Consider the following 24,898-nt stretch of genomic DNA (forward strand, 5'->3'; position numbering starts at 1 on the left):
CCCTAACCAAGACAAGATGCCTTAGACCCTCTTGCCAAGGAAATGATCTATAGAAGAAGTTGTACTTTTATTAATATCCCAGGATATGCAGCATGCCAGAAGACCTGTACTCTCTGCCAGCAGAGTATCTGCTTAGCAAAGGCATGGTGAAAGATCAGCCTGATTTTAGCAAGTGTTTGCCAAGATGGCGGGAGGGAAAGAGATTTTTCCTCCATGAGGTGAACATTACACAAAAGAAATGTGCAGGCCAGGAGACAGAATCATTAATCAGTGGTATTTATTGAACACTTACTCTGTGCCCAGCACTGTACTAAGCACTTGGGAAAGACAGAGTTAGCAGTCATAATCCTTGCCCTTGAGGAATTTACAATCTGGATTAAAAGGCAACCAGTCTTGGGTAGGGCAGCAAAAGTTTCATTATCTGGTATTTTGGAGGAAAGAGATTCTAGATACTCAAAAATTCTGGTTATTAAAGCATCATGCCAAACCACCAGAAGGCTAAAGTAAAGGTCTATAATAATAGTTATGGTATATGTTAGGCACTTATAATGTGTCAAACACTGTTCCAAGCACTGGGGTAGACATAAGGTAATCAGGTTGTCCACTTGGAGTTCACAGTCACATTTTACAGATGAGGTAACTGAGGCACTGAGAAGTTAAGTGGCTTGCCCAGGGCCACACAGCCGCCAAGTGGCAGAGGGCCCAAGGAAGGTTCTTGAGAAGCTAGACGGGTGGGACAGAGGACCTAGCTTTGCTTACATGTACATTGCTTTGTACAGTGCTTGGCACCTTGGTGCTTGACAAATACCACAGTTATTCCTTGGGCTATGGACTGATAAGATTAGCTGATGATAGCCTGAAGATGTTGATTACAGGGAAGGGTTGTTTGCTTCTCACATATACAGAACAAAAAAAAATCCCAGGAAAGGGGTATCCCAGGAAAGTTTGGAGCTTGGGACAGGAGCTAGTTTGTCAGTAGGGTCATCATTTAACAATTATAATAATAATAATGGGATTTGTTAAGCGCTTACTGTGTGCCAAACACTGTTCTAAGTGCTGATTGTCTGATGTAATACATATGGCACTGTTGCTTGGATCATTTTTTCTAAAAAAATCACGCAAGCTCATCCTCTAGACTGTAAACTCATTGTGAAACTCTGTTATATTGTACTCTCCCAAGTGCCTAGCACAGTGCTCTGCACACAGTAAGCACTCAGTAAATATGATTGATTAATTGATTGATCTTGTGTAGGTCTGCCCAGTCCTCAAAACCCTCCAATGGTTGCTCCACCATCTCCACATCCAATAGAAACTCCTTAATGTCAGCTTTAAGGCTCTCAATCAGCTCTCCCCCTTCTACCTAACCTCACTCTTCTCCCACTACAACTCAGCTTGCACAATTCACCCCTCTCACACCAACCTACTTATTGTGTCTCAGTCTCCTCTCTCTCATCCTCGATTCCTTACTCACCACCTTCCTCTTGCCTGGAACTTCCTCCCCCCTTCATATCTGGCAGATCAACACTCACACCATCTTCAAAGTCCTACTAAAATCATATTTCTTCCAGAAAGTCTTCCTTGACTAACTTCTCATCTCCCCTTCTTTCTGCCTTCTGTACCCCCTAAGCACTTTGATAATTGCCCCGCTCCCACAGAACCTTATGTCCATGTCTTTATTTTCTGCTGTTTCCCATATCTGTAATTTATTTGAAAGTCTGTCTCCCTCACTAGACTGTAAGCTGCATGAGGGCAGGGATTGTATCTATTAAGTTTACTGTTGTCTGCCATTACAGTGCTCCGCACAGATCAAATGCCTAATAAATACTCTAGACTTGTAAGCTCATTGCAGGCAGGGAATGCGACTGCTTATAGTTGTACTCTCCCAAGTGCTTAGTACAGTGCTCTTCACACAGTAAGCCCTCAATAAATGATTGAATGACATACCATTGATTGATTAACTGACAGTCTGGTTTTGAGGTGGTCTGTACCCTGTCCAACACAGATAGGACAGTGAGTTATCACCCAGCTGACCACTTTCTCAACTCCTACCCCCGAATTACACAGCTCGGAAGAGGTACCATGTTCTTCCTGGTGATCTAGGAGTGTTAGAAACTTTCCTTTGAGACACTTTAAGTTCAAGCAGAATCAGGTGGACTTGAGCAAAACATTGCACAAAACCTGTTATGAGAAGCAGCATGGCCTGGTGGATACAGCATGGGCCTGGGCATCAGAAGGATCTGGGTTCTAATCCCAGCTCCGCCACTTGTCTGCTCTGTGACCTGGGGCAAGTCACTTCACTTCTCTGGCCCTCAGTTACCTCATCTGTAAAATGGGAATTAAAACCGTGAGCTTCATGTGGGACATGGACTATGTCCAACCTGATTAGTTTGTATCTATCCTAGCACTCAGTACACCGCCTGGCACGTAATAACAAATATCATTAAAAAATATAGTTTGTTTTAGATTTTCTCTGAGCCTTTGGAGTCCACAAATTTAGAAAAAGAAAGGCCTAAAGGGGCATCAGTTTGGGGGATCCAACTCTTCAACCTCCCCCAAACATCAGTGGGTTTTTAGGGCCCTGAACAGCTTTTCCAAGATTGTCACTGGAGGCGGGAATTATTTATGGGTCTGGTTTAGGTTGGGTCTCCAGAACCATGATATACTCCTCTGGATCACAGTCCTGCACTGGAAGAAAGTGCCCTGGGACATGGTCTCCTAAGTATGACCATGGTAAATACTTTTATTGATTTACCTACCCCATCCGCCAGCAGACAATTTGAGCTAGGTAGACTGTGAAACCAATGTACTTGTGGAGTGGGTGAAATTTTGTTCTCTCTAAAGTTTTTTCGCTTAGTAATTTGCCAGGACAAGTGTAATCATAGTCAGAATTTATTTTACTTTACCACAGGAACCCAGGGGGATGGAGTTCAGTTTGGTAGCTCTGTTTATTGGGGAGGTGATAAACACCCTATAAATGTCAGTAAACTCAAAGTGAGGCTGAGGATAGTGAACATCTAAACTATGGGAGAGAAGGAGTTTTTGAAGAACTGCAGCTCCCCCCTCAAAACAGTTCAACTTTCCCAGCTCTTGTCAAACTGGGGCAACATTGTCCCCCACCTTTTCTATGTTACCAATCAGTGGTATTTATTGAACACATGGCAGAGCATTTAGAGAAGTGTGGCTCAATGGAAAGAGCTACAGGCTTGGGAGTCAGAGGTCATGGGTTCAAATACCGGCTCGGCCAATTGTCAGCCGTGTGACTTTGGGCAAGTCACTTCACTTCTCTGTGCCTCAGTTCCCTCATCTGTAAAATGGGGAGCCCCACATGGGACATCCTGATTGCCTTGTATCCTCCTCAGCATTTAGAACAGTGCTTTGCACATGGTAAGTGCTTGGGAAGCAGCATGGTTCACTGGAAAAAGCCCAGGCTTTGGAGTCAGAGGTCATGGGTTCAAATCCTGGCTCCGCCAATTGTCAGCTGTGTGACTTTGGGCAAGTCACTTAACCTCTCTGAGTCTCAGTTACCTCATCTGTAAAATGGGGATGAAGACTGTGAGCCCCCCTGTGGGACAACCTGATCACCTTGTAACCTCCCCAGCACTTAGAACAGTGCTTTGTACACAGTAAGCGCTTAATAAATGCCATTATTATTATTATTAACAAATGCCATCATTGTCATCACTGTACTGTGCACTTAGGAGAGTACAACAGTTTGCATCCAACAGTGAAGTGCTCTTGGGCCTTTGTGGTATAAAAATAGTCATAATAATAATAATAATAATAGTGGTATTTGTTAGTGCTTACTATATGTCAAGCACTGGGGAAAATGAAAGTTAATCAGGTCGTCCATGGGGCTCACAGTCTAAGTAGGAGGGAGAACAGGTATGGAATCCTCATTTTGCAAGTGAGGGACTGAGTTATGAAGAAGTTGTGACTTGGCTGAGGTCACCCAGCTGATAAGCCATGGAGCGGGGAGTAGAACACAGGTCCTTTGACTCTCTGGCCTATGGTCTTTCCAATACACCATGCTGCTTCACATAAGAAACAATGGTAGTTGATGAGTGCATATACACACTACCAAAATTGCCATTCTCTGCCCCTCTATGTCTCCATGACTGTCTTTCTTTTTGGATCTTTCTGACGCTGTCTTATTTAGTTTTTTTTTTTTTTTTACTGGCATTAGTTAAGCACTTATTCTGTTCTAGGCACAGTAATAATAATGACAATGAATAATTATGGTATTTGTGAAGCACTTATTATGTGACAGGCACTGTACTAAACGCTGGGGTGGATAAAGGTAAATTGGGTTGCACAGAGTCCCTGTCCCACATGGGGCTCACAATCTCAATCCCATTTTACAGATAATGTAACTGAGCCACAGAGAAGTGAAGTGGCTTGCCCAAGGTCACATAGAAGACAAGCGGCGGAGCCAGAATTAGAATATATGACCTTCTTACTCCCAGGCCTGTACTCTATTCACTATGCTATGTTGCTTCCCAACAAGTACTAAGGTCTGGGGTTGATAAAAACTAATGGGGTTAGACACATGCCCGGTCTCAAATGGCGCTCACAGTCTTAATCTTCATTTTATAAATGAGGTAACTGAGGCACAGAGAAGTGAAGTGATTTCCCAAAGTCACACAGCAGTCAGGTAGCAGAGGAGGGATTTGAATCCAGGTCCTCTGACTCCCGGGCCAATACTCTTTTCAATTGGCCACATTGCCTCCCTGAATAACAGTATACCTCTTTATAGGCCTCTTTGTCAATGCCATTTTGTGTGTCTCTGTTGTGACTCATATTCTCTATTCCTGTGTCTTGGTCTCTGTTTTTGTGAATCTGTTTCTCTCTCTAAAAACTGTGGTATTTGTTATGGTCTGACTATGTGCCAATACATTCAGATCATGTGCAATCCTTGTAGCATGTAGGATTCTAAGACTAGAGGAAGGGAAAACAGGTATTTAATCCTTATTTTATGGATGAGGAAACAGTCACAGAGATATTAAGTGGCATGACCAAAATTACACAGCAGGCAAGCGGCAGAGCTGGGGTTTGAATCCAAGTCTCCTTACTCTCGGGCCTATGCTCTTTCCACCAGGAGGCTTTGTCTTTACATTTCCATGTCATTATTTTTTTGGTTTTTCTCTGTCATTGTTTCTGCCTTTCTCTGTGTGACTGGGTTCCTGAAAACCTGCCTCTGACTTCAGCTAACCCAGTCTTTCTCTCTGTCTCAGTATGTCTGTGGCCGTTTTTCTCTGCTACAGCTGTTTTCAGTGGCTCTCTGTCTCTCTCTTTTCTCTCCATCTAACATCTCTCTGCGACATTGTGTCTCTTCCAGTCTTCATGTCCCGGGGTGCTAAGAGGTTGTTGACTTTGGTAGAGGGTGATAGTATCATCAGGGTATAAATTCAAATTTTCATAACTGCAAAGGAGCATGGCCTAATGGAAAGAATATGAGCCTGTGAGTCAAAGGATCTGGGTTCTAACTACTTGTCTGCTGATTTGACCTTAGGCAAATAACTTCTCCGTGACTCCATTTCCTCATCTGTGAAACAGGGATTGACTGAAAATCCTATGTGGGACATGGACTGTGTCTAACCTGATTAGCTTGTATATCTACCCCAGCCCTTAATACAGTGCCTGGCTCATAGTAAGCATTAAAAAATACCATTAAAAAATAAAACAAAACAAAAAAAACCCCACAGGGTCAGTTTTGTACAAACATAACATCAAAGTTCTGATGGATGTAAACTCTAGGATAACTGCATTCATTCATTTATTCATTTGTTAGCCTTTATTGAGCATCTACTCTGTGCTGAGCATGTGCTGTGTGCTTGGAAGAGAAGAATAACAGTGCACGATACACAGCCCGCTCTAAAACTTCACTACCTTACTCTAAAATGGCAACTGAGCTATGCTGCTTGATGAATTATTTCAGATTAAAATTACAGATTTCAGAGAGGTGTGCAAGGTTTGTTTTAAAGCCAGTTATGAAGGTAGAGGCCTGGGAAAGATAAGCTGGAATCCACCAGTTGTGGAAAAATCTTGGCAAGGAAAAAAATAAAAATTTAACACATTTACCTTTTTTGGATAAATTGTAGCGATGAAAGATTCTGAGGCTTATCGCCATAGGTAAGTCCTCAGAAGAAACCATTCCTGATCCTAAATTCCTTTACATTTGTGTAAGGCAAAAGATGACCTTGGCTTGGAAACAGACTTTTGGGGGGTAATTCAGAAAGGGGATCGATACTTGGAGTTTGAAATTTGTAGGAACAAAAAGAATTCATGATGTAAAAATGATATTTTGGCTTAGCTCTACGACAGCTCGAAATTGGTGATACCAAATTTAGACAGTGTGTGGGAGGCTAGGTAGGAGTGAGAAAGCGCTGTTCATGCTTGTGAAAGGTTCATTTGAAAATCCCTTAAAATTATTGTGGCTAAAAATAGAAAACTTCCTTTGTCACATTAAGACCTGAATTGCGGTGTTAAAAATCATATGATAGCACCAATCAGTCACTGCTGCTTTGACATTTGACAACCTGCTCGTGTCTTTCAGGGGATTTTATGATTTTCTTTTGGTTGCATTCCTCATCCCTTGAGAGTGTTTTTTCTTCTCCTCCATCTTAAAATCTATCTTTCCCTAAAGGAGTCGAGTCCACTAATCAGGTGTGATAATTTAACAGTGTAGTAGAGTTTAGGAATTTGAACCCAACATGCATTAAGAAAAGAGGAATTAGAGTTTGCGGCATGGAAACGTGGTTGTGACCCCTAGTTATCGAGGGACTTGAGTGCTTTGTCAACCAGCAGGCCTCTCTATTTGTCCAGAGACTAGGCGAATATCAGGGCTGATGTGTCATCGAGAAAAAGATATTCAACTCTCAAGACCTGATTGGAATGTGTTTGAGTCTCTCCTCATTTCTTCAGAATGGAGGAGGTGTAAATCTTTGACTTTTCTTCTTCATTTAATATCCCATCTCTCCCTTTCTCAATCAATCATATTTACTGGGCACTTATTGTGTGCAGAGCACTGTACTAAATATTTGAGACAGTATAATAAGAGAAGCACTATAGTCTGATGGATAGAGCATGGGCCTGGGGGTTAGAAGCAACTGGGTTCTAATTCCAGCTCTGCCATCTGTCTGCTGTGTGACCTTTGGCAAATCACTTCACTTCTCTGGGCCTCAGTTCCTTCAGGTATAAAATGTGGATTAAGACTGTGAGCCCCATGAGAGACATGAACTTAAAGCACTTTACCACCTTGCCCCCTACCTCACCTCACTTCTCTCCTTCTACAACCCAGCCTGCATACTTTGCTCCTCCATTGCTAACTTTCTCACTGTACCTTGATCTCTCCTGTCTTGCCTCCAACCCCTAGCCCACATCCTGCTTCTAGCCTGAAACACCCTCCCTCCTTAAATCCAATGGACATTTGCCCTCCCCGCCTTCATCTGACACCCAAATCTCCATCTCTGCCCCTGCTCTCTCTCCCTCCCTCCAGGCTCGTGTCTCCTCCTGCCTCCAGGACATCTCCATCTGGATGTCTGCCTGCCATCTAAAACTCAATACGTTCAAGACTGAACTCCTTATCTTCCCTCCCAAACCCTGCCCTCTCCCCTTTCCGATCACTGTAGATGGCACTACCATCCTTCCCGTCTCACAAGCCTGCAACCTTCGTGTCATCCTCGACTCTGCTCTCACGTTCACCCCTCACATCCAATCTGTCACCAAAAAATGCCGGTCTCACCTCCGCAACATTGCCAAGATCCGCCCTTTCCTCTCCATCCAAACCACTACCTTGCTGGTTCAATCTCTCATCCTATCCCCATTGGATTACTGCATCAGCCTCCTCTCTGATCTCCCATCCTCCTGTCTCTCCCCACTTCAGTCTATACGTCACGCTGCTGCCCAGATCATCTTTGTGCAGAAACACTCTGGGCATGTTACGCCCCTCCTCAAAAATCTCCAGTGGCTACCAGTCAACCTATGCATCAAGCAAAAACTCCTTACTCTCTGCTTCAAGGCTCTCCATCCTCTCGCCCCCTCCTACCTCACCTCCCTTCTCTCCTTCTACAGTCCAGCCCACACCCTCTGCTCCTCTGCTGCTAACCTCCTCACTGTACCTTGTTCTTGCCTGTCCCGCCATCGACCTTCGGCCCACGTCCTCCCCCTGGCCTGGAATGCCCTCCCTCTGCACATCCGCCAAGCTAGCTCTCTTCCTCGTTTCAAAGCCCTACTGAGAGCTCACCTCCTCCAGGAGGCATTCCCGGACTGAGCCCCCTTTTTCCTCTCCTCCTTACCATCCCCCCCACCCTACCTCCTTCCCCTCCCCACAGCACCTGTATATATATTTGTACAGATTTATTACTCTATTTATTTTACTTGTACATACTTACTATTCTATTTATTTTGTTAATGATGTGCATGAGAAGCAGCGTGGCTCAGTGGAAAGAGCCTCAGCTTTGGAATCAGAGGTCATGGGTTCAAATCCCGGCTCTACCAATTGTCAGTTGTGTGACTTTGGGCAAGTCACTTAACTTCTCTGTGCCTCAGTTACCTCATCTGTAAAATGGGGATTAAGATTGTGAGCCCCCCATGGGACAACCTGATCATCTTGTATCTCCCCAGCACTTAGAACAGTGCTTTGCACATAGTAAGCTCTTAACAAATACCATTATTATTATTATTATTATTATTATCTAGCTTTACTTCTATTTATTCTGATGACTTGACACGTGTCCACATGTTTTGTTTTGTTGTCTGTCTCCCCCTTCTAGGCTGTGAGCCCGTTGTTGGGTAGGCACCATCTCTATATGTTGCCAATTTGTACTTCCCAAGTATCATCATCATCATCAATCGTATTTATTGAGCGCTTACTATGTGCAGAGCACTGTACTAAGCGCTTGGACCAAGCACTTAGTACAGTGCTCTGAACACAGTAAGTGCTCAATAAATATGAATGAATGAAGGCACATCTCCTCCAAGAGGCCTTCCCAGAGTAAGCGCCACTTTTCCTCATCTCCTACTACCTTCTGTGTCACCCTGACTTGCTCCCTTTTGTCTTCCCCCATTCCAACCCCACAGCACTTATATACATATCCATAATTTTATTTATTTGTACTGATGGCTGTTTCCCCTCCTCTAGACTATAAACTCATTGTTGGCAGGAATGTGACTGTTTATTGTGGTATTGTACTCTGCCAAGCTCTTAGTACAGTGCTCTGCACACAATAAGCACTCAATAAATACGATTGAGCGAATGAATGAACCTGATTAGTTGGTATTTACACCAGAGCTTACTACAGTGCAGGCACAAAATAAACACTTTACAAATACCGAAAAAATGGTATAATATCCATGATTCCTGCCCTCAAGGAGCTGTTGCCTTGTCACTTCCTTTGCACTATGGAAAATGCTTTATTTTTGGTGTGAATTAATTCTTGAGTTCTGGTTGACGTTCCAGTGTTCTGAAGCAAACATTCAGTCAGAAGCCAGAGACCTCATGTTTATTTAGAGGAGCATATTTAGGGCTACTTAAAGACTTTCCTTGCTTAGCAAACTCAGTAACATGCTAATCTGAGGTAAGCCTTTCTATTTCTTCATCCCTGGTGTTTCTGAACATCGGTGATTCAACTAACCTGACGGACCTTTAGTCTGGCAGGGCTGGGGATGCCTTCACCCTGTGAGGTAAGCTACATCGATTCTCTTTGTTACATGGCAGTTAGAGTGCTTTAAAGCACTTAATCACCTTGTCCCCTCCTACCTCACCTTGCTAACTCTCTCACTACAACCCAGGCTGCTCTCTTTGCTCCTCTAATGCCAACCCACTCGTACCTCAATCTCATGTATCTCGCCTCCAACCTCTCGCCCACATCCTGCCTTTGGCTTGGAACACCCTCCCTCTTCATATGTGACTGATGATCACTCTCCCCACCTTCAAAGTCTAATTAAAAGCACATCACCTCCAAGAAGCCTTCCCCAACTAGGTTCTCATTTCCTCTTCTCCTATTCCCTTCTCTGTAGCCCTTGCACTTGGATTTGCACCGTTTATTCACCCCTCTGTCAGTGCCACAGCACTCATGTGAATACCTGTAATTAATTAATATTAACATCTCTCTTCCCCTCTAGATTGTAAGATCTTTATTGGTAGGGAATGTGTCTACCAACTCCATTATATTGCTACGGAGTTCTCTCTCAAGCAGTTGGGACAGGGCTCTGCATACAATAAATATGACTAATTGAATGAAGGCAGTTCCGTAAACTGGGAATCCATCTTTTCCATATTCCCTCACGTGGTGAGGATTGATACTGGTGGCTGGTCATTCCAAGCAGCACGATCTACTGGCAAACATCAAAAGCACGGATCTGGAAGCCAGAAGGACCTGGGTTCTAATTTCCCTCTGCCACTTGTCTGCTGGGTGACCTTGGACAAGTCACTTCACTTCTCTGTGTCTGTTCCTCATCTCTAAAATGGGGATTAAAACTGTGAACCCCATGTGGGATAAAGACTGTGTCCAGCCTGATTATCTTGAATCTGCACCAGTGCTTAGTACAGTGCCTGGAACATAGTAAGCGCTTAATAAATATCATTGAAAAGCAAACAAAAAAGCTAACCAACAGTGTGTGTTTTTAGTAAAATAGAATGGCCTAGTGGAGAGAGCATGGATCTGAGAGAGAGGAGTCCTGACTTCTAATTAGGACTCTGCTACTTTTCTGCTGTGTGACCCTAAGCAAGACACTTAATTTCTCTGTGTCCCAGTTTCCTCAACTGTAAAATGGGGATTCAATACCTGAGCTCCCTTTCACTTAGACTGTAAACCCAACTTGGGAAAGTGTCAGTTTCTGACCAGATTACATTGTATCTGCCCCAGCTCTTATTACGGTATTTGGCCCATAGTAAAGCACTGTATGGACGAGTTCTTCTTCGGTTTCTTAAAGAATCCAGTCTAATGGACTCTCATCTCTGTGTTTGATGGTGCTGGGGCTGTATTGCAGGGAAATGGGGCCTGGTTGAGCCACTTTTCCAGTCCAGTGGAGCGAAAAAGTTCAGTCCTGGCACTGCATCTTTTCTGTGAGGAGGAAGCCACAAATACGGGGTCTTTGTCTTGAAGGAAAGGTATCAGGCATTGGTAACTTCAAAGAAGGGTGAATCTTCTGCCCACCCACTGCTCTTGCAGGCCCAGAAGAGCTTGATCCCAATATTACTCTCAATTTCTATAACCTATGCCCCTTTCTTGTAGATTTTTTATTTAAAAAAACACCTCACAGTGTGAAAAGTTTAATGCAAAAAGCACCTACTGTTTGTTAACATCATTCCCTGGACTCCTGCTACTACAAGAGCTCTTTACAATTCTAATTAATACTCCAGCAAAACCCATTTGAGGCTTGGACATTTTTTTTTTTCTCCACTTTACAGGGAAACTTTTAATAAGCCACAGAGCAGAATGGGCTGGTCTAAATAGCGGAAAAGGGTCTTCAGAAAAATGAAGAGCCACCTTGGACATTCCCTTAATATGAATCAAAAGAGAAGCAGCAGGTCAATAATGAATCATTATTCAAAAGCAAAGGAGTCCATCAATCAAGAGTACTTATTTAGAATCTACTCTCTGTGGAGCACTAGATTAAGAGCTTGGGACAGATTAATAACACTAATGAACATGCTCTCTGCCCACAAGGAGCTTACAATCTAGAGGGGAAGACAGAATCTAAAATAAATACGAGAGAGGTGGAGGTAATAGAGAAGAAAGATATGTACAGTAGTGCTCAGGCCTCTGCTGAGTACCCAACTCTTAGAGAGATGAGGGATCGATGAATTGGAAATTTAAGGTAGGTAAATTAGACATAAATCAGGGAAGGCCTCCTGGAAGGAAGGGCTTTCAGAAGGACTTTGAAGATTGGATAAGCAGTGATCTGCCTCATCTGAAAACAGGGACCATGGCTACCAGCTCTGATGCATGGCACTCTCCAAAACACCTAGTTAGGTGCTCTGCCCACACTAAATAATAAATAAACAATAATTAAATAAAATTACCACCTCTATGTGGGTAATTCCCAAATCTACATCTCCAGCCCTGATCTCTCTTCCTCTCTGTAGCCTCACATTTCCTCTTGCCTTCAAGACATCACCTCAAACTTAACATGTCTAAAGCAGAGCTGCATAGCTTCCCACCCAAATGTTGTCCTGCTTCTGATTTTTCCATCACTGTAAACAACTCCACTGTTCTTCCTGATGATGATGATGGTATTTGTTAAGTGCTTACTACGTGCCAAGCACTGTTCTAAGGACTGGGGTAGATATAAGGTAATCAGGTTGTCCCACATTGGGGCTCACAGTCTTAATCCCCATTTTACAGATGAGGTAACTGAGGCACAGAGAAATTAAGTGACTTGCCCAAAGTCACACAGGTGATAAGTGGTGGAGCCAGGATTAGAACCCACAACCTCTGACTCCAAAGCCCGGGCTCTTTCCACTAAGCCACACTGCTTCCCGTCTCACAAGCCCACAACCCTGGTGTTATCCTTTATTCATCTCTCTCATTCTACCTACATATTCAATCTATCTTTAAATCCTGTCAGTTCAACCTTCACAACATCACTTCAACCTTCACAACATCACTTCAACCTTCACAACATCACTAAAATCTGCCCTTTCCTCTTTTAATCCAAGAGCATTTCATGAATGAAGTGTTCTAGCAGGCTGTGGGAAATGAGCCCATTTTAATCCAAGCATTTATCCTATCCCACCTTGATTACTGTATCAGCCTCCTTGCTGACCTACCTAACTCTGTCTCTCCCCACTCCAGTCCACACTTCATTCTGCTGACTGGATCATTTTCCTACAAAAGCGTTCAGTTCATAGTTCCCCACTCCTCCAGATCCTCCAGTGGTTCCCCTCCCACTGCCGCATCAACCAGAAACTACTTACCATTGGCTTTAAAGAACTCAATCAGCTTGCCCACTTCTACCATACCTCTGATTCCTTACTACAACCCAGCCTGCGTACTTCGTTCCTTAAATACCAACCTTCTCACTCTACCTCCACCTTGTCTAGTTCACCGCTGACTTCTCACCTATGTCCTGCCTCTGACCTGAAATGTCCTCCCTCTTCCTATCTGACAGTTACTCTCCCCACCTTCAAAGCCTTAATGAAGGCACATCTCATCCAAGAGGCCTTCCTTGTATAAGCCCCCATTTCTTCTTCTCCCATTCCCTTCTATGTCATCCCGTTTTGCTCCCTTAGTTCACCCCTTCCTCTGTAATTTATGTATTTATATTAATGTCTGTCTTACCCTCTAGACTGTAAGCTCATTGTGGGAAGGGAATGTGTCTGTTATACTGCACTCTCCCAAGCCACTTAGTACAGTGCTCTGCACAGTAAGCACTCAATAAATATGATTGATTGATTCAATAAATAATTAATCAGTGGCATTTGAGTGCTTGCTTTATCTGAGCACTATTAAGCACTTAGGTGAGTACAATTCAACAGAGTTGGCAGACACGTTCCCTGCCCATAAAGAGTTCACAGTGTAGAGGAGAAGCTTACGTTTGATGGATGATCGAAAGACAGGAGGGCATTCCAAGCAGAGGTCAGCAGCTAGAGAGATGTGAAGAAGGAACAATGACTAGGTTAGCTTAAGAGGAATGAAGTACGTGAGTGTACTGGGATTAGATACTGAATATCCTCGGGGGAGAGAACTGATTTCCAGGAGTTTCTGCTTGATGAAAAGAGGGATGGACAACCACAGGAAGTTTTGAGAGTGAGAAGATGTGCAGAATGACATTTAAAAAAAAAGATCTAAGCAGCAGAGTGACAGGACTGGAGAGGGGGAAAGATTGGAGACAGATAGACCAGAGAAAGGCTGGGGCAGTAGTCAAAATGAGATATGACAAACACCCATGTGGCGGCCATTTGGATGGAGAGGAAGGAACGTTTGGGTGGAGAGGAGGAGATTCTGGACATCATGTGGAGGAAAAACTGGAAGGATATGGTGAAATACTGAATAACAAGGGTTGGAAGAAATGGAGGAGTCAAGGGTAATGTCAAAATTGCCAGCTGGAAATGTGGGGAGAGTGGCGGGTGTTGCCAGTTGTGATTGGAAAGTTAGGCGGAGCAGAAAATTTGGGAAGAAGGATGAAGAGTTTGGTGAAGCAGCTACCACTGAATAATATTGGTGATTAATTCTCACCATCATCATCATCTTCACTAGGATTTGTTGGGAGAAATATTCTTGAAGTATTGGAAAAGTAGCAGGCCAAAAGACACATTATTAACCCTTAAGTTTATAATCTAATGCAGGAGTCAGAATGGCATAAATTGCCAATATCCAATCGGAAAAGGTATAAGCAATTGTATTGTACTATGAAACACGATCCTGATAATCAGAGGACCTGGGTTCTAATCCTGACTCTGCCATTTGCCTGCTGCACGACCTTAGACAAGCCTCTTTCATTCATTCAATTGTATTTATTGAGCACTTACTGTGTGCAGAGCACTGTACTAAGCGCCTGGGAAGTACAAGTTGGTAACATAAGTTGGTAACACTTCTCATGCCTCGGTTTCTTCATCTGTGAAATGGGGAATTAATACCTTCTCTCCCTCAGACTGAGAGCCTGATGAGGGACAGGGACTGTGTCTAATAATAATAATAATAATATGATGGTATTTGTTAAGCGCTTACTATGTGCAAGGCACTGTTCTAAGCACTGGGGTAGGTACAAGGTGATCAGGTTGTTCCACATGGGGCTCACAGTCTTAATCCCCATTTTACAGATGGGTAACTGAGGCCCAGAGAAGTTGTGACTTGCCCAAAGTCACACAGCTGACAAGTGGTGGAGCCGGGATTATCTTGTATCTACTCTGGTGTTTAGTATGGTGCATGGCACATAATAAATTGCTTGACAAATGCCAAGCAAGCGTTTAAAGTGTGTGCCAGGTACTGTTTAAACACTGAGGTACAAGCTAATCAGGTTAGACATAGTCCCTGTCCCACACAGGGACTATGAGATAACTGTGGCACAGAGAGGTTAAGTGATTTATCCAAGATCACACAGCAGATACGTGGCAGAGATGAGATTAGAACCCAAGTCCTCTGATTTCCAGGCCATGGTCTACTACGACTACTACCACAACAGGAGCCGGTCATGATTCTATCTCCGACAGTGGCACCAAAATGCTTGGAAGAACCCTGGATAGTTTTATCCTTTCTGGCATTCAGCCACATTTTTAGAGATAGACTTTCTTACATCCCTAACTTTTTCTTTTCATTATGGATCTCTTTAACTGAATTTAGCCAAACGATTTTTTAAATTGGCCTTTCTAAGGGTAGATCTCCATAAAGGAATTAAGGAGCTGAAATGGATGTTAATTTGAAAGCGCTGCTGTAAGTTTCATGAATGAAGTGTTCTAGCAGGCTGTGGGAAATGAGCCCATTTTATTATTATTATTAGGATATGATTTTTTGTACAGCTAAAGGCCCCTCTAGGCCCCTGCTGAGTTTTAAACAGCCTTCCTAAGGCAATTAGAAACATTTGCCTCATTGGTGGGGATGAGTGAATTAATGCCCCTACACCATTTTCTACTGCTAAAGTTAACTATTCATCTCTCCTGTAATTAGAGTCAGATTGGCCTTTAAAGATAAAGCTGCAAGAGGTCAGTTATTCTAGGTTTTTAAGAAAGAAAAAGCTCTTGAGTTGAGCTTTCAGTTCTGGTTTTGGACTAATATATGACATCTGTCTCAGAGGAGAATAGTGATAATCCCTTCCTTCCTCTCCCCCTCGTCCCCCTCTCCATCCCCCCCATCTTACCTCCTTCCCTTCCCCACAGCACCTGTATATATGTATATATGTTTGTACATATTTATGACTCTATTTATTTTACTTGTACATATCTATTCTATTTATTTTATTTTGTTAGTATGTTTGGTTTTGTTCTCTGTCTCCCCCTTTTAGACTGTGAGCCCACTGTTGGGTAGGGACTGTCTCTATATGTTGCCAATTTGTACTTCCCAAGCGCTTAGTACAGTGCTCTGCACATAGTAAGCGCTCAATAAATACGAGTGATGATAATAATAATTGTGGTATTTGTTAAGCACTTACTATGTGCCAGGCACTGTACTAAGCACTGGGTAGACACAAGCTAACCAGATTGGACACAGTCCCTGACCCACACAGGGTTTACAGTCTCAATCCCCATTTTACAGATGAGGTAACTGAGGCACAGAGAAGTGAAGTGGCTTGCCCAAGGTCAAACAGCAGATAAATGGAGGTGCTGGGATTAGAACGCAGGGCCTTCTGACTTCCAAGCTCTTGCTCTGCCCACTAGGCCACGAACACAGGGTATTGTTTGAGAAAACTCAAGCAATGCACTTTTGCCAGTGATGAGATGGTCCTTGGATTTCTTTGAGAGGGAAATATTGAAAACACTGGAACTGATAGATCCAGAAGAGTCAACTGGGGTGAAAGTCCTAGTGAACAAGGCCAGGTCGGGTCTGACTGTGGCAGTTGGATACATCGACACTTCAATTGTATTTTGGTGCTTTTCTGGCAGGTAGAAAAGGAGCACAAGCAGTAGCTTGTTTTTGGCAGGGAATGTGTTAGTTTATTGTTCTGTTGTACTCTCTCAAGTGCTTAGTACGGTGCTCTGCACACAATAAGCACTCAATAAATATGATTGAATGAATGAATACAAAATAGCATGATGAGCATTTCCAGGTTGTTAGGAGATCCGGATTCTCTTCCTCCCTTCAAAGCCCTACTGAAAGCTCACCTCCTCCAGGAGGCCTTCCCAGACTGAGCCCCCTTTTTCCTCTCATCCTCTCCACCTCCCATCCTACCTCCTTTCCCTCCCCACAGCACTTGTATATATTTGTACAGATTTATTACTCTATTTATTTTACCTGTACATATTTACTACTCTATTTATTTTGTTAATGATGTGCATATAGCTATAATTCCATTTGTTCTGACGATTTTGACACCTATCCACATGTTTTGTTTTGTTGTCTGTCTCCCCATTCTAGACTGTGAGCCTGTTGTTGGGTAGGGACCGTTTCTATATGTTGCCAACTTGTACTTCCCAAGCACTTAGTAAAATAATAATAATAATGATGGCATTTGTTAAGCGCTTACTATGTGCAGAGCACTGTTCTAAGCACTGGGGGGGAATACAAGGTGATTAAATCGTCCCACGTGGGGCTCACAGTCTTAATCCCCATTTTCCAGATGAGGTAACTGAGGCTCAGAGAAATGAAGTGACTTGCCTAAGGTCACACAGCAGACATGTGGCGGAGCCAGGATTCGAACCCATGACCTCTGACTCCAAAGCCCGGGCTCTTTTCCACTGAGCCACGCTGCTTCTCTACAGCACTCTGCACACAGTAAGCTCTCAATAAATGTGATTGAATGAATGAATGAATTCTCCAGGCACAAATGGGAGGCAGTGTGGCCTAGTGGAAAGAGTCCAGGACAGGGACGCACAAGACCTGAATTCTAGTGCCAGTGGTGCCAATTGCCTGCTGCGGGACCTTGGGCAAATCACTTAACTTCTCTGAGCTTCAGTTTCTTCATCTGCAAAATGGAGATTCAATGTCTGTTCTCTCTCCCTCTTAGGACTACGAGCCCCATGTGGGATAGGGACTGAGTCCAGCCTGATTAATTTTCATCTACCCCAGTGCTTAGAACAGTGCTTGACACATAGTAAGCCCTTAACAAATGTAATAAAAATGATAATACTAATGCGTGTCCAATCTGATTATCTTTTAACTACCCAAGGCACATAGTGGAAGCACTGAATAAATGCCATCATCATTATTCTTCAAAACAAGTTTAGGTGCCCAACTCCATAATTTATCCACAAGAATGGCCCTCTTTAAACATTATCAACTAGAGAGAAGACAACAGACCTGTAATGATACATTAAAATTCTAACATGGGGAATTCTGGATGCTTCACCGAGGAAGCCAATGTATTTGTCCTGGCTGCGGTCAATAAAAATGTACAAAAAATTACAAAAAAAAGGAAGTTTTTTCCTCCACTTGCTCTCAGACCAGATTCTGGGCTCAGCACATCTCTGCCCCAGTGGCTGCTGATTGTCTGTGGTGCTGGATGCAGTTGATTTGAAAGCCCAAGGTGTCAACCAGTGCGACCAAGACTCACAGTGTTGCCAGGAGTCATTGAGAGACTCGAAGCCTGGCATTAGAAGTTGATCAATGGCCAGGTGTATTAAAAAAAAAAATTCCAAACATCAATCCCAGCTGTATGAACTAGTTGTCTTTATCACCCCTCCTCACCCAATCTAACCTCTTGTCTCTTACATCAAAGGCAAGAAATTACATCCTTGAACTTCCAGTTCAAGTCAGCTGTGTTCTATCCTAAGTGATTCTCAGGCAGAGTCCCTATTTTATGATTGATGACACGATTGGATTGAGTAATAACACTTAGTAAGGGCCTACCAAGTGCTAGAGAGCCATACCAAAGTTTAGGCCTCAACCTCGAGAAACTAATTCTTTAATTAAACAAGTTGGATAGACATCTTTATCACCCCTGAATATGCTTATTGAGTTCCTACCATGCTCAGGATGGTGTGATTGCTGCTATGAAAAATTAAAATTCTCACTCCTGTTTTTGAGCTTTATTGGAAGCTGAGATAAAGTGAGGTTGGGTGTTGATATTATCACTTACTGGCACTGAGGGCTATCTCTCCTCTGCCCCACTCTATTTCTCCACCCCCAGAAAAACCTCTAAGTTTAACACTCTCCCCAAGGTCAGCCCCAGCCCATGTGGGTCAAGCATTGGGTCTGATATGATTGTCCTGTATCTACCACAGTGCTTAGCCCAGTACTGGACATATAGTAAGTGCTTAAAAAAAAAACACTGAGAAGCAGCATAGTCTAGCGGGTAGAGCACCGGCCCAGGAGTCAGAAGGACCTGGTTTTTTTTTTGTCTTTTTTTAATGGTATTTGTTAAGTTCTTACTAAGTGCCAGGCACTGTACTAAGTGCTGGGGTAGATTTAAGTTACTGGAGTAGATATAAATTAATCAGGTTGGACACAGTCCATGATCCAATGTGGCTCACAATCCTAATCCCCATTTTACAAATGAAGAAACTGAGGCACAGAGAAGTTAAATGGCTTGCCCAGTGTCACACAGCAGACAAGTGGTAGAGCTGGAATTAGATTCTGGGTCCTTCTGAATCCCAGGCCGGTGCTCTATCCACTAGACCATGCAGTTTCTCTGTCCTAATCTCGGATCCACACTTGTCTGCTGTGTGCCTTTAACCAAGTCACTTCACTTTGTGCGTCCGTTTGTGCGTCCCTTACCTCATCTGTAAAATGAGGATTAAGATTGTAATCAAGTGACAATCCAGTCAAAAGTTTAAAGACAAAGGTGATCTCCATTGACCCACTGTAGGAAGACAGCCTCCATATTGTTTTTGTGTCTATGAAGTCAGAATAAGGTCTCTTCTCTGCCACTGGAGCTCCCTCCTCAGTTTTCACGTTCCGCAGGACACTCTTATTGAAGATTTAGGAAGGCTCTATCTTGAGATGAAGAAATCCAGTGGTCAATCAGACCCCAGCGAGGCATCTTGGGGGTGGAGTCTAAGGTTTCAGCCATGATCCACAGAGAGCGGGACAGTCAGCTTCCAAATTTTAGAAAGTATTGTAACTAATAAAGGATTTTTAACTAGTAAAATGGGAAAGCAAAGAATTGTCTCGGCCCAGGGCAGAATGAGACTGCATGCTTGCTGCCAATGAAGGCTACAGCTGGAGAGACAGGAGAGAGGGAAACCAAACCAGGACTATCTAAAGACAATAAACAAATGACTGAATGCATCAGACTGGCCGCTTAGCTCCAATGGGGTCCCACAGCCGGTTCAATTTAAAAACAATTTTCAGGGGATGAACCCAGATCAGGATAACAGTGAAATGGAAGGGGAGCCCCCACTGGGAATTGAATCAAGTCTAAGGTTGCTCCTTCCTCATTCGATCGTATTTATTGAGTACTTACTGTGTTCAAAGCACTGTACTAAGCACTTGGGAGGATACAGTACAACAACAGATACATTCCCTGCCCACCAGGAGCTCACAAACCATCCCCTTCTAGAGTGTTCAAACATTGTGATTCCTAGCCTCAGGTGAAAGGGCCCCAGTTTTCCAATTGGGAAACCAGATGCAAGGGGGGAAAAGAAAGCTAGTTGGAGGCAGGGAAAGACGGAAAGGTATGAATTGGCAGTACAGGTCAGAAGAGACTCCACCAAGAGCCTTTACTTGAAACTACAAACCTGGAGGGATTCCAGCTCTGCCATTTGTTTGCTGTGCGACCTTGGGCAAGTTGCTTCACTTCTCTGGGCCTCAGTTATGTCATCTGTAAAATAGGAATTGAGACTGGGAGCCCCACATGGGACAGGGACTATGTCCAACCCGATTTGCTTGTATCCATCCCAGCGCGTAGTAAAGTGCCTGGCACATAATAAGTGCTTAATGCAATTACTATTATTACTATTACCATTATTATCAATTGGCAATTCCCCCTTCTAGACTGTGAGCCTGCTGTTGGGTAGGGACCTTCTCTATATGTTGCCAACTTGTACTTCCCAAGCGCTTAGTACAGTGCTCTGCACACAGAAAGCGCTCAATAAATATGATTGAATGAATGAATGAATACAGGTCAGAAGAGATCCACTGTGAGCCTTTACTTGAAGCTATAAGATCTGAAGAGATTCCTCTGGTGGGAATATATATTTCTTCTTCCACAGTTCATGTCCTCTAATCTTCCACTTTTGCACTTCCACCTAGGCACTTGGGAACTAATTGCTCTCCTTGCATTGCACCTTTGATCACACATTTTTATGCTGTTCCTTCCTCCTACCTGTGATTAATTTTTAGTGTCTGAGTACCCTGCAATATTATAAGCTCCTTGAGGGCAAGTTTTCCTAATGCTATGGTCCCTTCCCAAGTGCTTAGTACAGTCTGCTGCGCAGAGCAAGCACACAGCATGGCCTGGTGGGAAGAGTCTGGGCCTGGGAATCAGAGGGCTTGGGTTCTAATCCTGGCTCTGCCACATGCTTCCTGTGTGACCTTGGGAAAGTTCTTCAAGTTCTTTTTGCCTCAGTTTCCTCCTCTGTAAAATAAGGATTGATAAACTGGTCTCCCGCAGTTTTAGACTGTGAGCTTCATGTGGGACAGAGGCTGGGTCTGAACTGACTATCTGGCATCTACCCATAGCCCTTGTCTCATTGTAAGTACTAATTACTACTATCGTAAATTATTGTTATTTTGCTATTATTTGCTAAGTGCTTACTATGCCTCAAACACTGTTCTAAATGATGGGGTAGATAAACATTAATCAGGTTGGACACAGTTCCTGTCCCACATAGTGCTCACCATTTAAGTAGGTTGAACGGGTATTGAATCCACATTTTACAGTTGAGGAAACTGAGAAACAGAAAAGTTAAGTGACTTTTCCAAGGTTTCTCAGGAAACAACTGGCAGAGTCTGAATTAGAACCCAAGTCCTCTGCCTCTCAGATTCCTGCTCTTTCCAAAAGACCATGCTGCTTCTTTCTCCTGCTTCTAGACTATGAGCCCACTGTTGGGCAGGGACCGCATCTATATGTTGCTAACTTGTACTTCCCAAGCGCTTAGTACAGTGCTCTGCACACAGTAACTGCTTAATAAATCTGATTGAATGAATGAATGAACAAATGCAACAATTATAATTTTAGATGGGCACATTGAAAATCATCCTTTCCCTCCTCATCCGCCCTGGCTCTGAACCAACAGGCTCTGTCTTACCAGCCAACAACAGTTGGGACTAGACTACATGACAGTTACCCTGGGATTGCTAATTTGGCACAGCCAACCCTCCCAAAAAGAATAAACTCTCCCATCTCCCCTTTTCCCCTTGATTACAATCTGTTTAAATATCATCAACATTCTTGACCTGTTCTTGTTTCCCAATAAGAATCAGTCAACAATTATTGATTGTTTATTGAGTGTTCACTATGTGCAACACACTATAATAAGTGCATGGGAGAGTACAATATAACAGAGTAGGTAGGTCCGTTTCCTGCGCTGTATACCCATGCCCAGATCTGGTGGCAAAATTCGGCAAGACGTGACTGAATAATAATAATGATAATTGCGGTATTTGTTAAGTGCTTATTCATTCAATCATTTATTGAGCACTCACCGTGTGCAAAGCATTGTACTAAGTGCTGGGGTGGATAAAAGCAAATTGGATTGGACACCGTCCCTGTCCCACATGGGGCCCAGTCTTAATTCCCATTTTACAGGTGAGGTAACTGAGGGACAGAGAACTTAGTGACTTGCCCAAGGCCACAAAGCAGACAAGTGGTGGAGCCGGGATTAGAACCTATGACCTCTGACTCCCAGTCCTGTGCTGTATCCTTCATGCCATACTTCTTCCCGGGATAGACTGGATTCTACCTGCTTAACGTATGCACACTTTGCATCAGTAACGGACTCACTTGGGCCTCATTTAGCCGTTCCCCAAATTCAGTGGCTCGTTATTCATTCATTCAATCGTATTTATGGAGCGCTTACTGTGTGCAAGGCACTGTACTAAGCGCTTGCATTGTTATTGCATTACGCTAATTGGAAAAACTAGACTGTGAGCCCACTGTTGGGTAGGGACTGTCTCTATATGTTGCCAACTTGTACTTCCCAAGCACTTAGTACAGTGCTCTGCACACAGTTAGTGCTCAATAAATATGACTGAAGGAGGAAAGGGCCAGCACATGGGTGGGGGGATGATGACTGTCAGATTCATTTCTTCTGGCCTTGTGCTCTGGGCTGGGGGATTGGTTCCCAGATCAAGGACCTTCTCTGCTTTGGGGAGTGCAGTGCAGAAATTACCATGTCCATTGCAGCTATCAATCAATCAATCAATCGATGGTATTTATTGAGCGCTTACTGTGTGCAGAGCACTGTACTAAGCACTTGGGAAGTACAAGTTGGCAACATATGGAGACAGTCCCTACCCAACAGTGGGCTCACAGTCTAGAAGACTATCACACCGTACTTGCCAACAGTAATTTTCCCAAGTCTCCTCCAAGAGGCCTTCCCTGACTAAGCCCTCTTTTTCTTTTCTTCAACTCTCTTCTGTGTTTCCTTGACTTGTTCCCTTTATTCCTCCCCGCTCTCACCCACGCGGCACTTCTGTCTGTATCTGTAATTTATTTATTTATATTAATGTCTGCCTCCTCCTCTAGACTGTAAGCTCATTGTGGGCAGGGAACGTGTCTGTTGTCATGTTACATTGTGCTCTCCCAAGTGCTTAGTACAGTGGTCTACATGCATTAAGTGCTCAATAAATACGATTGACTGACTGACTCTGGGCAAATGAGGAGCAGTACGATCTACTAGAGAAGCAACATGGCATAGTGAAGAGAGAATGGGCCTGAGAGTTAGAAGGTCATGGGTTCTAATCCCAGTTTCTCCACTACTCTTCTGTGTGCCCTTGGGCACTTCACTCCTCTGGGACTCAGTTACCTCATCTTTAAAATGGGGATTGTGACTATGAGCCCTACATAAGACAGGGATTGTGTCCAACCCAATTTGCTTGTGTCACCCCAGCACTTAGTAGAGTGCCTGGCACATGGTAAGCACTTAACAAAGACCACAGTTTTATTATTATGATTATTGTTATTATTATTGAAAAGAGCGTGAGCTTGGGAGTCAGAGTACTTGGGTTCTAATCCCAGCTCTTCCAATTCCTGCTGTGTGACATTGGACAAATCATTTAATTTCTCTGTGACTCAGTTTCCCATCCTTAAAAAATGAGGATTAAATGCTCGTTCTTCCTCTGACTTAGACTCTGAGCCCCACGTGGGAAAGGGACAGTGTCTGACCTGATTGAATTGTATCTTCCCCACTGCTTAGAACAGTGCTTGACATATAGTCAGCTCTTAACAAGTATAATGATGATGATAATATTAGAGAACTGAAGCAATCTTTGCCTTTTAGGACCTTATAATCTATTAGGAGAGACAAGGCAGAGAAGCAGAAAATCTTCATGAATATGTAAATCAAAAGACTAAATTCAAGAGCAAGTTAAATGTAGGGAGTTTACCAAAGGCACAGTTAAATCAGAAACAGCTTCCTGGAGGATGTGGAACCTCAACCTTTAGTTTCCCAGGAATCCAGAATCTGGAAGCCCATAATTTTACAAAGAAATTGTCCAGAAACCAGCCTGAGATTCAAATGAAAATAACCACTGGCTACAGCATAATGCATGACCTAAAGGAAATCTTACTTGGATGAAGTTTACCTATCTGTGTTTTAGCTCTTAACTGGCTAGATAAGGGGAATCAGAATTTTGTGACTGACTCCACAGCAGGAAGTTCTGTTACTGCTAATACTACTTGTCGTTGTTGTCTTATGCTTTCGAGCCTTATCAAACCCATAGCGACACCAAGAACACATCTCTTCCAGAATGCCCCACTTCCTTCTGCAATCATTCTGGTAGTGTAGCCATAGAGTTTTCTTGGTAAAAATATGGAAGTGGTTTACCATTGCCTCCTTCCTCACAGTAAATGAGTCTCTGCCGTCATCTCTCTCCCAAGCCGCTGCTGTCTGGCACATCAATCGTATTTATTGAGCGCTTACTGTGTGCAGAGCACAGAGCAGAGCACAGGTGGGTTTTGACTTGTAGCAGATTGCCTTCCACTCGCTAGCCACTGGCCAAGCTAGGAAAGGAATGGGTACGCCTCTACTTGACTCTCCCTCCATAGTAGAGACTGGTAGAGTACTGGAAACTCTCCAGATGCGACCCAGAGAGGAGGCTAATACTACTAGTAATAATGAATTGTTCTAAATGTATAATCATTATGAGAAAAATGATCAAATATAAAATGACTTTTCAAAGTAGAGTAATCACATTCTTCA

General features: G+C 43.4%; 1 protein-coding gene and 1 non-coding gene across 2 annotated transcripts in view; one reads left to right on the top strand and one right to left on the bottom strand.

Annotated features, from left to right (window-relative positions):
• ADGRD1 (adhesion G protein-coupled receptor D1) overlaps nt 1–24,898 on the top strand; it is a 398,243-nt gene that overhangs the window by 237,376 nt on the left and 135,969 nt on the right. The window lies entirely within an intron of this gene.
• On the bottom strand, nt 24,658–24,794 carry LOC119943004. Its single transcript, XR_005455493.1, has one exon. It is a non-coding gene; the product is annotated as a small nucleolar RNA SNORA7 (small nucleolar RNA).

This window comes from Tachyglossus aculeatus, chromosome 21, assembly GCF_015852505.1.
Source record: "Tachyglossus aculeatus isolate mTacAcu1 chromosome 21, mTacAcu1.pri, whole genome shotgun sequence".
Lineage (NCBI taxonomy): Eukaryota > Metazoa > Chordata > Mammalia > Monotremata > Tachyglossidae > Tachyglossus > Tachyglossus aculeatus.